The sequence below is a fragment of the Mobula birostris genome, chromosome 13 (genome assembly GCF_030028105.1).
Source record: "Mobula birostris isolate sMobBir1 chromosome 13, sMobBir1.hap1, whole genome shotgun sequence".
NCBI classification, from domain to species: Eukaryota; Metazoa; Chordata; class Chondrichthyes; order Myliobatiformes; family Myliobatidae; genus Mobula; species Mobula birostris.
In genome coordinates, this window is record NC_092382.1 from 89,742,333 (window position 1) to 89,759,730 (window position 17,398).

Sequence of the window (17,398 nt, forward strand, 5' to 3'; positions counted from 1 at the left end):
ACTGTCCCCTTTGCTCTGTGTGCACCCGTGACTGTCTCTCCGACCCTGAGCACACTCACACACCCTGTCCCCTTTACTCTCTGTGCACCTGTGACCGTCTCCCCGACACTCATCACACTCACACACCCCGACCCCTTTCCTCTCTGTGCACCTGTGACCATCTCTCCGATCCTCAGCACACTTAAACACACCCCGTCCCCTTTACTCTCTGTGCACCCCTGGCCCTCTCCGACCCTCAGCACACTCACACACACCCCGTCCCCTTCAATCTCTGTGCACCCGTGACCGTCTCTCCGACCCTCAGTACACACACACACACCTTGTCCCCTTTACTCTCTGTGCACCCGTGACCGTCTCTCTGACCGTTAGCAGACACACAGACACACACTGTCCCCTTTACTCTCTGTGCACACGTGACCGTCTCTCCGTCCCTCTGCAAACTCACGCACCCCGTCCCCTTTACTCTGTGCACCCGTGACTATATCTCCGACCCTCAGCACGCACACACACACACACACACACCGTCCCCTTTACTCTCTGTGCACCCGTTACTGTCTCTCCGACCCTCAGCATGCACACACACGCACACACACACCGTCCCCTTTACGCTCTGTGCACCTGGACAGTCTCTCCGACCCTCAGCACACTCACACAGCCCGTCCCCTTTGCTCTGTGCACCCGTGACCGTTTCTCCAACCCTCAGCACCCACTCACACACACCCCGTCCTCTTTACTCTCTGTGCATCCCTGACCATCTCTCCGACCCTAAGCACACTCACACAGCCCGTCCCCTTTACTCTCTGTGCACACGTGACCGTCTCTCCGTCCCTCTGCACACTCACACACCCCGTCCCCTTTACTCTCTGTGCATTTGTGAATGTCTCTCCGACCCTCAACGCACACTCACACAGCCCGTCCCCATTACTCTCTGTGCACCTGTGACCCTCTCTCCGACCCTCAGCACACACAGACACACACCCCATCCCCTTTACTCTCTGTGCACCCATGACCATCTCTCCGATCCTCAGCACGCGCGCGCACACACACACACACACACACACACACACACACACACACACACACACATACACACACACACACACACACACTCACACACACTCTGTCCCCTTTACTCTCTGTGCACCCGTGACTGTCTCTCTGACCCTCAGCACACTCACACACCACGTCCCCTTTACTCTCTTTGCACCCGTGACTGGCTCTCCGACCCTCAGCACACTCACACACCACGTCCCCTTTACTCTCTATGCACCCATGACCGCCTCTCCGATCCTCAGCACTCACACTCACACACCTCGTCCCGTTTACTCTCTGTGCACCAATGACCGTCTCTCCGACCCTCAGCACACACACACACACACACCCCGTCCCCTTTACTTTCTCTGTACCCATGACTGTCTCTCCGACCCTCAGCACACACACACCCCCTGTCCCCTTTACTCTCTGTGCACCCGTCACCGTCTCTCGGTCCCTCAGCACACTCACACACCCCGTCTTCTTTACTCTCTGTGCACCTGTGAATGTCTCTCTGAGCCTCAACACACACTCACACACACCCCGTTCCCTTTACTCTCTGTGCACACGTGACTGTCTCTCCGACCCTCAGCACACTCACACATACCACGTCTCCTTTACTTTCTGTGCACCAATGACCGTCTCTGCGACCCTCAGCACAGTCACACCCCGTCCCCCTTACTCACTGTGCACCCGTGACCGTCTCTCCGACCCTCAGCATACTCACACACCCTGTCCCCTTTACTCTCTGTGCACCCATGACCGTCTCTCCGACCCTCAGCACACTCACACATACCCCGTCTTCTTTACTCTCTGTGCACCCATGAACGTCTCTCTGACCCTTAGCAGACACACAAACACCCCCCCGTCCCCTTTACTCTCTGTGCACCCGTCACCGTCTCTCGGTCCCTCAGCACACTCACACACCCCGTCTTCTTTACTCTCTGTGCACCTGTGAATGTCTCTCCGAGCCTCAACACACACTCACACACACCCCGTTCCCTTTACTCTCTGTGCACACGTGACCGTCTCTCCGATCCTCAGCACACTTACACACACCCCGTCCCCTTTACTCTCTGTGCACCCCTGGCCCTCTCCGACCCTCAGCACACTCACACACACCCCGTCCCCTTCAATCTCTGTGCACCTGTGACCGTCTCTCCGACCCTCAGCACACTCACACACACACCCCGTCCCCTTTACTCTGTCTGTACCCATGACCGTCTCTCCGACCCTCAGTACACACACACACACACCCTGTCCCCTTTACTCTCTGTGCACCCGTGACCGACTCTCTGACCGTTAGCAGACACACAGACACACACTGTCCCCTTTACTCTCTGTGCACACGTGACCGTCTCTCCGTCCCTCTGCAAACTCACGCACCCCGTCCCCTTTACTCTGTGCACCCGTGACTGTCTCTCCGACCCTCAACACACACACACACACACACCGTCCCCTTTACTCTCTGTGCACCGATGTTCGTCTCTCCGACCCTCAGCACACTCACTCATCCCATCCCCTTTACTCTCTGTGCACCCGTGACCGTCTCTCCGACCATCAGCAGACTCACTCACACCCCATTCCCTTTACTCTCTGCACCCGTCCAAGTTTTGCCGACCCTCAGCACACACACACACCCTGTCCCTGTACTCTCTGTGCACCCGTGACCGTCTCTCCGAACCTCACCACACTCACACACACCTCGTCCCCTTTACTCTCTGTGCACCCGTGACTGTCTCTCCGACTCTGAGCACACTCACACACACACACACACACTGTCCCCTTTGCTCTGTGTGCACCCGTGACTGTCTCTCCGACCCTGAGCACACTCACACACCCTGTCCCCTTTACTCTTTGTGCACCTGTGACCGTCTCCCCGACACTCAGCACACTCACACACCCCGACCCCTTTCCTCTCTGTGCACCTGTGACCGTCTCTCCGATCCTCAGCACACTTAAACACACCCCGTCCCCTTTACTCTCTGTGCACCCCTGGCCCTCTCCGACCCTCAGCACACTCACACACACCCCGTCCCCTTCAATCTCTGTGCACCCGTGACCGTCTCTCCGACCCTCAGCACACTCACACACACACCCCGTCCCCTTTACTCTGTCTGTACCCATGACCGTCTCTCCGACCCTCAGTACACACACACACACACTCTGTCCCCTTTACTCTCTGTGCACCCGTGACCGTCTCTCTGACCGTTAGCAGACACACAGACACACACTGTCCCCTTTACTCTCTGTGCACACGTGACCGTCTCTCCGTCCCTCTGCAAACTCACGCACCCCGTCCCCTTTACTCTGTGCACCCGTGACTGTCTCTCCGACCCTCAGCACGCACACACACACACACACACCGTCCCCTTTACTCTCTGTGCACCCGTTACTGTCTCTCCGACCCTCAGCATGCACACACACGCACACACACACCGTCCTCTTTACTCTCTGTGCATCCCTGACCATCTCTCCGACCCTAAGCACACTCACACAGCCCGTCCCCTTTACTCTCTGTGCACACGTGACCGTCTCTCCGTCCCTCTGCACACTCACACACCCCGTCCCCTTTACTCTCTGTGCATTTGTGAATGTCTCTCCGACCCTCAACGCACACTCACACAGCCCGTCCCCATTACTCTCTGTGCACCTGTGACCCTCTCTCCGACCCTCAGCACACACAGACACACACCCCATCCCCTTTACTCTCTGTGCACCCATGACCATCTCTCCGACCCTCAGCACGCGCGCGCAGACACACACACACACACACACACACACACACACACACACACACACACACTCTGTCTCCTTTACTCTCTGTGCACCCGTGACTGTCTCTCTGACCCTCAGCACACTCACACACCACGTCCCCTTTACTCTCTTTGCACCCGTGACTGGCTCTCCGACCCTCAGCACACTCACACACCACGTCCCCTTTACTCTCTATGCACCCATGACCGCCTCTCCGATCCTCAGCACTCACTCAGACACACCCCGTCCCCTTTACTCTCTGTGCACCAATGACTGTCTGTCCGACCCTCAGCACTCACACTCACACACCTCGTCCCGTTTACTCTCTGTGCACCAATGACCGTCTCTCCGACCCTCAGCACACACACACACACACACCCCGTCCCCTTTACTTTCTCTGTACCCATGACTGTCTCTCCGACCCTCAGCACACTCACTCACACCCCGTCCCCTTTACTCTCTGTGCACCCGTGATGTGTCTCTCCGACCCTCAGCACACACACACACACCCCGTCCCCTTTATTCTCTGTGCACCCATCACCGTCTCTCCGACACTCAGCTGACACACAAACACCCCCTGTCCCCTTTACTCCCTGTGCACCCGTCACCGTCTCTCGGTCCCTCAGCACACTCACACACCCCGTCTTCTTTACTCTCTGTGCACCTGTGAATGTCTCTCTGAGCCTCAACACACACTCACACACACCCCGTTCCCTTTACTCTCTGTGCACACGTGACCGTCTCTCCGACCCTCAGCACACTCACACATACCACGTCTCCTTTACTTTCTGTGCACCAATGACCGTCTCTGCGACCCTCAGCACAGTCACACCCCGTCCCCCTTACTCACTGTGCACCCGTGACCGTCTCTCCGACCCTCAGCATACTCACACACCCTGTCCCCTTTACTCTCTGTGCACCCGTGACCGTCTCTCCGACCCTCAGCACACTCACACATACCCCGTCTTCTTTACTCTCTGTGCACCCATGAACGTCTCTCTGACCCTTAGCAGACACACAAACACCCCCCGTCCCCTTTAATCTCTGTGCACCCGTCACCGTCTCTCGGTCCCTCAGCACACTCACACACCCCGTCTTCTTTACTCTCTGTGCACCTGTGAATGTCTCTCCGAGCCTCAACACACACTCACACACACCCCGTTCCCTTTACTCTCTGTGCACACGTGACCGTCTCTCCGACCCTCAGCACACTCACACACCCCGTCCCCTTTACTCTCTGTGCATCCATTACCGTCTCTCCGACCCTCAGTTCTCACTCACACACACCCCATCCCCTTTACTCTCCATGCACCCATGACCGTCTCTCTGACCCTCAGCACTCACACTCACACACCCCGTCCCCTTTACTCTCTGTGCATCCCTGACCGTCTCTCCGACCCTCAGCACACTGACACACAACCCGTCCCCTTTACTCTCTGTGCACCCGTGTCTGGCTCTCCGACCCTCAGCACACTCACACACACCCCGTCCCCTTTACTCTCTGTGCACCCGTGACTGGCTCTCCGATCCTCAGCACACTCACACACCCCGTCCCTTTTACTCTCTGTGCACCCATGACCGTCTCTCCGACCCTCAGTTCTCACTCACACACACCCCATCCCCTTTACTCTCCGTGCACCCATGACCGTCTCTCTGACCCTCAGCACTCACACTCACACACCCCGTCCCCTTTACTCTCTGTGCATCCCTGACCGTCTCTCCGACCCTCAGCACACTGACACACAACCCGTCCCCTTTACTCTCTGTGCACCCGTGTCTGGCTCTCCGACCCTCAGCACACTCACACACACCCCGTCCCCTTTACTCTCTGTGCACCCGTGACTGGCTCTCCGATCCTCAGCACACTCACACACCCCGTCCCTTTTACTCTCTGTGCACCCATGACCGTCTCTCTGACCCTTAGCAGACACACACACACACCCCGTCCCCTTCACTCTCTGTGCACACGTGACCGTCTCTCCGTCCCTCTGCACACTCACACACCCCGTCCCCTTTACTCTCTGTGCACCCGTGACTGTCTCCCCGACCCTCAGCACACACACACACACACACACACACACACACACACACACACACACACACACACACACCCTGTCCCTTTTACTCTCTGTATACCCGTGACCGTCTCTCCGACCCTCAGCACACTCACACACACCGTCCCCTTTACTCTCTGTGCACCCGTGACCATCTCTCCGACCCTCAGCACACTCACACACCCAATCCCCTTTACTCTCTGTGCACCGATGAACGTCTCTCTGAGCCTTAGCACACACACACACACCCCCTGTCCCCTTCACTCTCTGTGCACACGTGACCGTCTCTCGCTCCCTTAGCACACTCACACACCCTGTCCCCTTTACTCTCTGTGCACCTGTGACCGTCTCTCCGACCCTCAGCACACTCACACACCCCGTCCCCTTTACTCTTTGTGCACCCATAACCGTCTCTCCGACCCTCAGTTCTCACTCACACACACCCCGTCCCCTTTACTCTCTGTGCACCCATGACCGTCTCTCCGACACTCAGCACTCAAACTCACACATCCCATCCCCTTTACTCTCTGTGCACCGATGACCGTCTCTCCGACCCTCAGCACACTCACTCACACCCCGTCCCCTTTACTCTCTGTGCACCCGTGACCGACTCTCCGACCCTCAGCACACTCACACACACCCCGTCCCCTCTACTCTCTGTGCACCCCTGACCGTCTCTCCGACCCTCAGCACACACACACACACCCCGTCCCCTTTACTCTCTGTGCACCCGTGACTGTCTCTCCGACCCTCAGCACGCACACACAACTTGTTCCCTTTATTCTCTGTGCACCCATCACCGTCTCTCCGATACTCAGCACACTCACACACGCCCTGTCCCCTTTACTCGCTGTGTACCCGTGACGGTCTCTCCGACCCTCAGCACACTCACACACAACCGTTCCCTTTAACTTCTGTGCTCCTGTGACTGTCTCTCCGACCCTCAGCGCGCACACACACACACACACACACACACACACACACACACACACACACACACCCCGTCCCCTTTACTCTCTGTGCACCTGGACAGTCTCTCCGACCCTCAGCACACTCACACAGCCCGTCCCCTTTGCTCTGTGCACCCGTGACCGTTTCTCCAACCCTCAGCACCCACTCACACGCACCCTGTCCCCTTTACTCTCTGTGCACCCGTCACCGTCTCTCGGTCCCTCAGCACACTCACACACCCCGTCTTCTTTACTCTCTGTGCACCTGTGAATGTCTCTCTGAGCCTCAACACACACTCACACACACCCCGTTCCCTTTACTCTCTGTGCACACGTGACCGTCTCTCCGACCCTCAGCACACTCACACATACCACGTCTCCTTTACTTTCTGTGCACCAATGACCGTCTCTGCGACCCTCAGCACAGTCACACCCCGTCCCCCTTACTCACTGTGCACCCGTGACCGTCTCTCCGACCCTCAGCATACTCACACACCCTGTCCCCTTTACTCTCTGTGCACCCGTGACCGTCTCTCCGACCCTCAGCACACTCACACATACCCCGTCTTCTTTACTCTCTGTGCACCCATGAACGTCTCTCTGACCCTTAGCAGACACACAAACACCCCCCGTCCCCTTTAATCTCTGTGCACCCGTCACCGTCTCTCGGTCCCTCAGCACACTCACACACCCCGTCTTCTTTACTCTCTGTGCACCTGTGAATGTCTCTCCGAGCCTCAACACACACTCACACACACCCCGTTCCCTTTACTCTCTGTGCACACGTGACCGTCTCTCCGACCCTCAGCACACTCACACACCCCGTCCCCTTTACTCTCTGTGCATCCATTACCGTCTCTCCGACCCTCAGTTCTCACTCACACACACCCCATCCCCTTTACTCTCCATGCACCCATGACCGTCTCTCTGACCCTCAGCACTCACACTCACACACCCCGTCCCCTTTACTCTCTGTGCATCCCTGACCGTCTCTCCGACCCTCAGCACACTGACACACAACCCGTCCCCTTTACTCTCTGTGCACCCGTGTCTGGCTCTCCGACCCTCAGCACACTCACACACACCCCGTCCCCTTTACTCTCTGTGCACCCGTGACTGGCTCTCCGATCCTCAGCACACTCACACACCCCGTCCCTTTTACTCTCTGTGCACCCATGACCGTCTCTCCGACCCTCAGTTCTCACTCACACACACCCCATCCCCTTTACTCTCCGTGCACCCATGACCGTCTCTCTGACCCTCAGCACTCACACTCACACACCCCGTCCCCTTTACTCTCTGTGCATCCCTGACCGTCTCTCCGACCCTCAGCACACTGACACACAACCCGTCCCCTTTACTCTCTGTGCACCCGTGTCTGGCTCTCCGACCCTCAGCACACTCACACACACCCCGTCCCCTTTACTCTCTGTGCACCCGTGACTGGCTCTCCGATCCTCAGCACACTCACACACCCCGTCCCTTTTACTCTCTGTGCACCCATGACCGTCTCTCTGACCCTTAGCAGACACACACACACACCCCGTCCCCTTCACTCTCTGTGCACACGTGACCGTCTCTCCGTCCCTCTGCACACTCACACACCCCGTCCCCTTTACTCTCTGTGCACCCGTGACTGTCTCCCCGACCCTCAGCACACACACACACACACACACACACACACACACACACACACACACACACACACCCTGTCCCTTTTACTCTCTGTATACCCGTGACCGTCTCTCCGACCCTCAGCACACTCACACACACCGTCCCCTTTACTCTCTGTGCACCCGTGACCATCTCTCCGACCCTCAGCACACTCACACACCCAATCCCCTTTACTCTCTGTGCACCGATGAACGTCTCTCTGAGCCTTAGCACACACACACACACCCCCTGTCCCCTTCACTCTCTGTGCACACGTGACCGTCTCTCGCTCCCTTAGCACACTCACACACCCTGTCCCCTTTACTCTCTGTGCACCTGTGACCGTCTCTCCGACCCTCAGCACACTCACACACCCCGTCCCCTTTACTCTTTGTGCACCCATAACCGTCTCTCCGACCCTCAGTTCTCACTCACACACACCCCGTCCCCTTTACTCTCTGTGCACCCATGACCGTCTCTCCGACACTCAGCACTCAAACTCACACATCCCATCCCCTTTACTCTCTGTGCACCGATGACCGTCTCTCCGACCCTCAGCACACTCACTCACACCCCGTCCCCTTTACTCTCTGTGCACCCGTGACCGACTCTCCGACCCTCAGCACACTCACACACACCCCGTCCCCTCTACTCTCTGTGCACCCCTGACCGTCTCTCCGACCCTCAGCACACACACACACACCCCGTCCCCTTTACTCTCTGTGCACCCGTGACTGTCTCTCCGACCCTCAGCACGCACACACAACTTGTTCCCTTTATTCTCTGTGCACCCATCACCGTCTCTCCGATACTCAGCACACTCACACACGCCCTGTCCCCTTTACTCGCTGTGTACCCGTGACGGTCTCTCCGACCCTCAGCACACTCACACACAACCGTTCCCTTTAACTTCTGTGCTCCTGTGACTGTCTCTCCGACCCTCAGCGCGCACACACACACACACACACACACACACACACACACACACACACACACACACACACACACCCCGTCCCCTTTACTCTCTGTGCACCTGGACAGTCTCTCCGACCCTCAGCACACTCACACAGCCCGTCCCCTTTGCTCTGTGCACCCGTGACCGTTTCTCCAACCCTCAGCACCCACTCACACGCACCCTGTCCCCTTTACTCTCTGTTTACCCGTGACTGTCTCTCCGATCCTCAGCCCACTCACACACACCCCGTCCCCTTTACTCTCTGTGCACCCCTGACCCTCTCCGACCCTCAGCACACTCACACACACCCCGTCCCCTTTAATCTCTGTGCACCCGTGACCGTCTCTCCGACCCCCAGCACACTCACACACACACCCCGTCCCCTTTACTCTGTCTGTACCCATGACCGTCTCTCCGACCCTCAGTACACAGACTCATACCCTGTCCCCTTTACTCTCTGTGCACCCGTGACCGTCTCTCCGTCCCTCTGCAAACTCACGCACCCCGTCCCCTTTACTCTCTGTGCACTTGTGAATGTCTCTCCGACCCTCAACACACACTCACACACTCCCCGTTCCCTTTACTGTCTGTGCACCCGTGACCGTCTCTCCGACCCTCAGCACACTCACACACCCCGTCCCCTTTACTCTCTGTGCACCAATGACGGACTCTCCGACCCTCAGCACTCACACTCACACACCCCGTCCCCTTTACTCTCTGTGCACCCATGACCGTCTCTCCGACCCTCAGCACACACACACACCACGTCCCCATTACTGTCTGTGCACCTGTGTCCGTCTCTCTGAGCCTCAGCACAGACACACACTCACACACTCCCCGTTCCCTTTACTGTCTGTGCACCCATAACCGTCTCTCCGACCCTCAGCACACTCACACACCCCGTCCCCTTTACTCTCTGTGCACCCATGACCGTCTCTCCGACTCTCAGCACACTCACACACCCCGTCCCCTTTACTCTCTGTGCACCTGTGACCGTCTCTCCGACCCTCAGCACACTCACACACCCCGTCCCCTTTACTCTCTGTGCACCCATAACCGTCTCTCCGATCCTCAGTTCTCACTCACACACACCCCGTCCCCTTTACTCTCTGTGCACCCATGACCGTCTCTCCGACCCTCAGCACACTCACTCACACCCCGTCCCCTTTACTCTCTGTGCACCCGTGACCGACTCTCCGACCCTCAGCACACTCACACACACCCCGTCCCCTCTACTCTCTGTGCACCCGTGACTGTCTCTCCGACCCTCAGCACGCACACACAACTCGTTCCCTTTATTCTCTGTGCACCCATCACTGTCTCTCCGATACTCAGCACACTCACACACGCCCTGTCCCCTTTACTCGCTGTGTACCCGTGACCGTCTCTCCGACCCTCAGCACACTCACACACCCCGTCCCCTTTACTCTCTGTGCACCCGTGACCGTCTCTCCGACCCTCAGCACACTCACACACAACCCCTGTCCCCTTTACTCTCTGTGCACCTGTCACCGTCTCTCGGTCCCTCAGCACACTCACACACCCCGTCCCCTTTACTCTCTGTGCACCTGTGAATGTCTTTCTGAGCCTCAACACCACTCACACACACCCCGTTCCCTTTACTCTCTGTGCACACGTGACCGTCTCTCTGACCCTCAGCACACGCACACACCCCGTCCCCTTTACTCTCTGTGCACCCATAACCGTCTCTCCGACCCTCAGTTCTCACTCATACAAACCCCGTCCCCTTTACTCTCTGTGCACCCATGACCGTCTCTCCGACCCTCAGCTCTCACACTCACACACCCCGTCCCCTTTACTCCCTGTGCATCCCTGACCGTCTCTCCGACCCAAGGCACACTGACACACAACTCGTCCCCTTTACTCTCTGTTCACCCGTGACTGGCTCTCCGATCCTCAGCACACTCACACACCCCGTCCCCTTCACTCTCTGTGCACCCATAACCGTCTCTCCGACCCTCAACACTCTCACACACACCGTCCCCTTTACTCTTTGTGCACCCATGACCGTCTCTCCGACCCTCAGCACTCACACTCACACACCCCGTCCCCTTTACTCTCTGTGCATCCCTGACCGTCTCTCCGACCCAAGGCACACTGACACACAACTCGTCCTCTTTACTCTCTGTTCACCCGTGACCGTCTCTCTGTCCCTCTGCACACTCACACACCCCGTCCCCTTTACTCTCTGTGCACTTGTGAATGTCTCTCCGACCCTCAACACACACTCACACACTCCCCGTTCCCTTTACTCTCTGTGCACCCGTGACCGTCTCTCCGACCCTCAGCACACTCACACACCCCGTCCCCTTTACTCTCTGTGCACCCATGACGGACTCTCCGACCCTCAGCACTCACACTCACACGCCCCGTCCCCTTCACTCTCTGTGCACCCATAACCGTCTCTCCGACCCTCAGCACACTCACACATATCCCGTCTCCTTTACTCTATGTGCACCCGTCACCGTCTCTCCGACCCTCAACACACTCACACACACCGTCCCCTTTACTCTCTGTGCACCCGTGACTGTCTGTCCGACCCTCAGCACACTCACACATACCTCGTCTGCTTTACTCTCTGTGCACCGATTGCCGTCTCTGCGACCCTCAGCACAGTCACACCCCGTCCCCTTTACTCACTGTGCACCCGTGACCGTCTCTCCGACCCTCAGTACACTCACACACACCCGGTCCCCTTTACTCTCTGTGCACCCGTGACCCTCTCTCCGACCCTCAGCACACTCACACACCCGGTCCCCTTTACTCTCTGTGCAACCATGACCGTCTGTCCGACCCTCAGCACACTCACACACACACACACACTCTGTCCCCTTTACTCTCTGTGCACCCATGCCCGTCTCTCCGACCCTCAGCACACTCACTCATACCCCGTCCCCTTTATTCTCTGTGCTCCCATGACCGTCTCTCCGACCCTCAGCACACACACACACACACCCCGTCCCCTTTACTCTCTGTGCACCCTTGTCAGTCTCTCCGACCCTCAGCACACTCACTCACACCCCGTCCCCTTTACTCTCTGTGCACCTGTGACTGTCTCTCCGACCCTCAGCACACTCACACACCACGTCCCCTTTACTCTCTTTGCACCCATGACCGTCTCTCCGATCCTCAGCACTCACTCACACACATCCCGTCCCCTTTACTCTCTGTGCACCCATGACCGTCTCTCCGACCCTCAGCACTCACACTCACACACCTCGTCCCATTTACTCTCTGTGCACCCATGACCGTCTCTCCAACCCTCAACACACTCACACACCCCGTCCCCTTTACTCTCTGTGCACCCATGACCATCTCTCCGACCCTCAGCACACTCACACACACCCTGTCCCCTTTACTCTCTGTGCACCCGTGACTGTCTCTCTGACCCTCAGCACACTCACACACACCCCGTCCCCTTTACTCTCTGTGCACCCGTGACCGTCTCTCCGACCCTCAGTTCTCACTCATACAAACCCCGTCCCCTTTACTCTCTGTGCACCCATGACCGTCTCTCCGACCCTCAGCTCTCACACTCACACACCCCGTCCCCTTTACTCCCTGTGCATCCCTGACCGTCTCTCCGACCCAAGGCACACTGACACACAACTCGTCCCCTTTACTCTCTGTTCACCCGTGACTGGCTCTCCGATCCTCAGCACACTCACACACCCCGTCCCCTTTACTCTCTGTGCACCCATGACGGACTCTCCGACCCTCAGCACTCACACTCACACACCCCGTCCCCTTTACTCTCTGTGCATCCCTGACCGTCTCTCCGACCCAAGGCACACTGACACACAACTCGTCCCCTTTACTCTCTGTTCACCCGTGACCGTCTCTCTGTCCCTCTGCACACTCACACACCCCGTCCCCTTTACTCTCTGTGCACTTGTGAATGTCTCTCCGACCCTCAACACACACTCACACACTCCCCGTTCCCTTTACTCTCTGTGCACCCATGACCGTCTCTCCGACCCTCAGCTCTCACACTCACACACCCCGTCCCCTTTACTCCCTGTGCATCCCTGACCGTCTCTCCGACCCAAGGCACACTGACACACAACTCGTCCCCTTTACTCTCTGTTCACCCGTGACTGGCTCTCCGATCCTCAGCACACTCACACACCCCGTCCCCTTTACTCTCTGTGCACCCATGACGGACTCTCCGACCCTCAGCACTCACACTCACACACCCCGTCCCCTTCACTCTCTGTGCACCCATAACCGTCTCTCCGACCCTCAACACTCTCACACACACCGTCCCCTTTACTCTTTGTGCACCCATGACCGTCTCTCTGACCCTCAGCACTCACACTCACACACCCCGTCCCCTTTACTCTCTGTGCATCCCTGACCGTCTCTCCGACCCAAGGCACACTGACACACAACTCGTCCCCTTTACTCTCTGTTCACCCGTGACCGTCTCTCTGTCCCTCTGCACACTCACACACCCCGTCCCCTTTACTCTCTGTGCACTTGTGAATGTCTCTCCGACCCTCAACACACACTCACACACTCCTCGTTCCCTTTACTCTCTGTGCACCCGTGACCGTCTCTCCGACCCTCAGCACACTCACACACACCCCGTCCCCTTTACTCTCTGTGCACCCCTGACCCTCTCCGACCCTCAGCACACTCACACACACCCCGTCCCCTTTAATCTCTGTGCACCCGTGACCGTCTCTCCGACCCCCAGCACACTCACACACACACCCCGTTCCCTTTACTGTCTGTGCACCCGTGACCGTCTCTCCGACCCTCAGCACACTCACACACCCCGTCCCCTTTACTCTCTGTGCACCCATGACGGACTCTCCGACCCTCAGCACTCACACTCACACACCCCGTCCCCTTTACTCTCTGTGCACCCATGACCGTCTCTCCGACCCTCAGCACACACACACACCACGTCCCCATTACTGTCTGTGCACCTGTGTCCGTCTCTCTGAGCCTCAGCACAGACACACACTCACACACTCCCCGTTCCCTTTACTGTCTGTGCACCCATAACCGTCTCTCCGACCCTCAGTTCTCACTCATACAAACCCCGTCCCCTTTACTCCCTGTGCATCCCTGACCGTCTCTCCGACCCAAGGCACATTGACACACAACTCGTCCCCTTTACTCTCTGTTCACCCGTGACTGGCTCTCCGATCCTCAGCACACTCACACACCCCGTCCCTTTACTCTCTGTGCACCCATGACGGACTCTCCGACCCTCAGCACTCACACTCACACACCCCGTCCCCTTCACTCTCTGTGCACCCATAACCGTCTCTCCGACCCTCAACACTCTCACACACACTGTCCCCTTTACTCTTTGTGCACCCATGACCGTCTCTCCGACCCTCAGCACTCACACTCACACACCCCGTCCCCTTTACTCTCTGTGCATCCCTGACCGTCTCTCCGACCCAAGGCACACTGACACACAACTCGTCCCCTTTACTCTCTGTTCACCCGTGACCGTCTCTCTGTCCCTCTGCACACTCACACACCCCGTCTCCTTTACTCTATGTGCACCCGTGACCGTCTCTCCGACCCTCAACACACTCACACACCCGGTCCCCTTTACTCTCTGTGCACCCGTGACCCTCTCTCCGACCCTCAGCACACTCACACACCCGGTCCCCTTTACTCTCTGTGCAACCATGACCGTCTGTCCGACCCTCAGCACACTCACACACACACACACACACTCTGTCCCCTTTACTCTCTGTGCACCCATGCCCGTCTCTCCGACCCTCAGCACACTCACTCATACCCCGTCCCCTTTATTCTCTGTGCTCCCATGACCGTCTCTCCGACCCTCAGCACACACACACACACACACCCCGTCCCCTTTACTCTCTGTGCACCCTTGTCAGTCTCTCCGACCCTCAGCACACTCACTCACACCCCGTCCCCTTTACTCTCTGTGCACCTGTGACTGTCTCTCCGACCCTCAGCACACTCACACACCACGTCCCCTTTACTCTCTTTGCACCCATGACCGTCTCTCCGATCCTCAGCACTCACTCACACACATCCCGTCCCCTTTACTCTCTGTGCACCCATGACCGTCTCTCCGACCCTCAGCACTCACACTCACACACCTCGTCCCATTTACTCTCTGTGCACCCATGACCGTCTCTCCAACCCTCAACACACTCACACACCCCGTCCCCTTTACTCTCTGTGCACCCATGACCATCTCTCCGACCCTCAGCACACTCACACACACCCTGTCCCCTTTACTCTCTGTGCACCCGTGACTGTCTCTCTGACCCTCAGCACACTCACACACACCCTGTCCCCTTTACTCTCTGTGCACCCGTGACTGTCTCTCTGACCCTCAGCACACTCACACACACCCTGTCCCCTTTACTCTCTGTGCACCCGTGACTGACTGGCCTAATCTCAAATAATAACGAGGCAGCCTACAGAGAAGAGGTCATCACCCCGACACCGTGGTGTCAAGAGAAGAACCTCTCCCTCAATGTCACAAAAACAAAGGAGCTGGTTGTGGATTACAGGAGGAATGGAGACAGGGACCAAATTCACCATTTCCAAGTCTGTTATTGACACAAAATGCACATTTTAATATTGATCATGACAGAATACATTTTATATATTATCAATGACATGAAACATATTTATAGATTGTTACTGACAGAGCATCATATAATTTGTGTTCCGTGTGTTATCTGTATGTACTTGCCTGTGATGCTGCCACAAGTCAGTGTTTCTCTGTACCTGTACCTTCCCGTACTTGTGCACTTGGCAATAAATTCAACAGGATCTGAGAAATCTCAGTGAGATTTGATTATTGATGATCATCTTGGCAGCTGGGTTGGTCGAATGTATGAGATAGTACACTGTTAAATGCAAAACCCTGAACAGTGTTGATGATCAGAGGGATCTTAGACTCCAAGTTCATCGCTCCCTGAAAGAGATTGATTGGGTGGATCAGAAGGCCAATGTCATGGTTGTCTTTATTAGTTGAAGCACTGAGTTCAAAAGTCGGGAAGTTGTGTTGCAGCTTCATAAAACTAGTTAGACCACATCTGGAGTGTTTCATACAGTTCTGGTCGCCCCCACTCTCAGAAGGATGTCAGGGCTTTGTCGAGGGCGCAGAAGAGGTTTTCCAGGATACCGCCTGGATTAGAGGGCATGAGCTATAACGAGAGGTTGGACAAACTTGTATTGTTTTCTCTAGAGCAGCGGAGGCTGGGGTGAGACTGGATAGACGTTTATAAGATTATGAGAGGAACAGATAGAGTGGACAGACGATATATTTTTTCTGGGTGTTGAAATGTCTTAATACATTTAAGGTGAGAGGAGATGTGAGTGGCAAGTTTGTTCTTTTCACAGAGTGGTGGGAAGCTGGAGTTCAAGCAGCTGGACATTGCTTGTGGGGAAATCCCGGATTACACTACCCAGTGTGAGATGCGGGGACAATGTGTGAGACTCTCAAAGTCGGTGAGTGGCAGATTCAGCAGTGTGACTCTGTGAGGTTGGGTCCTGGGATATCACAGTTTTCAATCTAGGTAAAATGGATCCAGGGATCGAGCTGCCCAGATTTATGAGGTGTTGAGTGAGTATTTCTGTTCTGGGATCAGATGTTTGTTTCTGGAGTTTCCTTGGAAGCAATAACTGCTAATCTGAGGAGAGGATGAGTTCCCATTCCATTCTCACAGGGACAGGCTGCTCTGTGTTTGCACCAGTAGAAATAGAGCTAGGGTTCAGTGTTCGAACTGTGTTTGGAAAATCCCCCCCACCCCACCATCTGTCAGGCAGTGGAAATCAAACAGAAACTCAAGTTGCTGGAGATCTGCACTAAAAACTGAAAATGTTTGAAGTCATTTTAACAAAACGTTATTAACCTGAATCGTTAAGTTTTTTCCTCTCCCACAGCTGTTCCTCACCTGCTGAGTATTTCTGGTAATTCCAGTTTCTTTTTATTACATTCACCCGGGAATGGTTTACATTTC

The 17,398-nt window shown here is 56.4% G+C and overlaps 1 protein-coding gene across 1 annotated transcript in view; it reads left to right on the top strand.

Annotated features, from left to right (window-relative positions):
- LOC140208037 (uncharacterized) overlaps positions 1 to 17,398 on the top strand; it is a 189,740-nt gene that overhangs the window by 147,511 nt on the left and 24,831 nt on the right. The gene's annotated exons all lie outside the window — the stretch shown is intronic.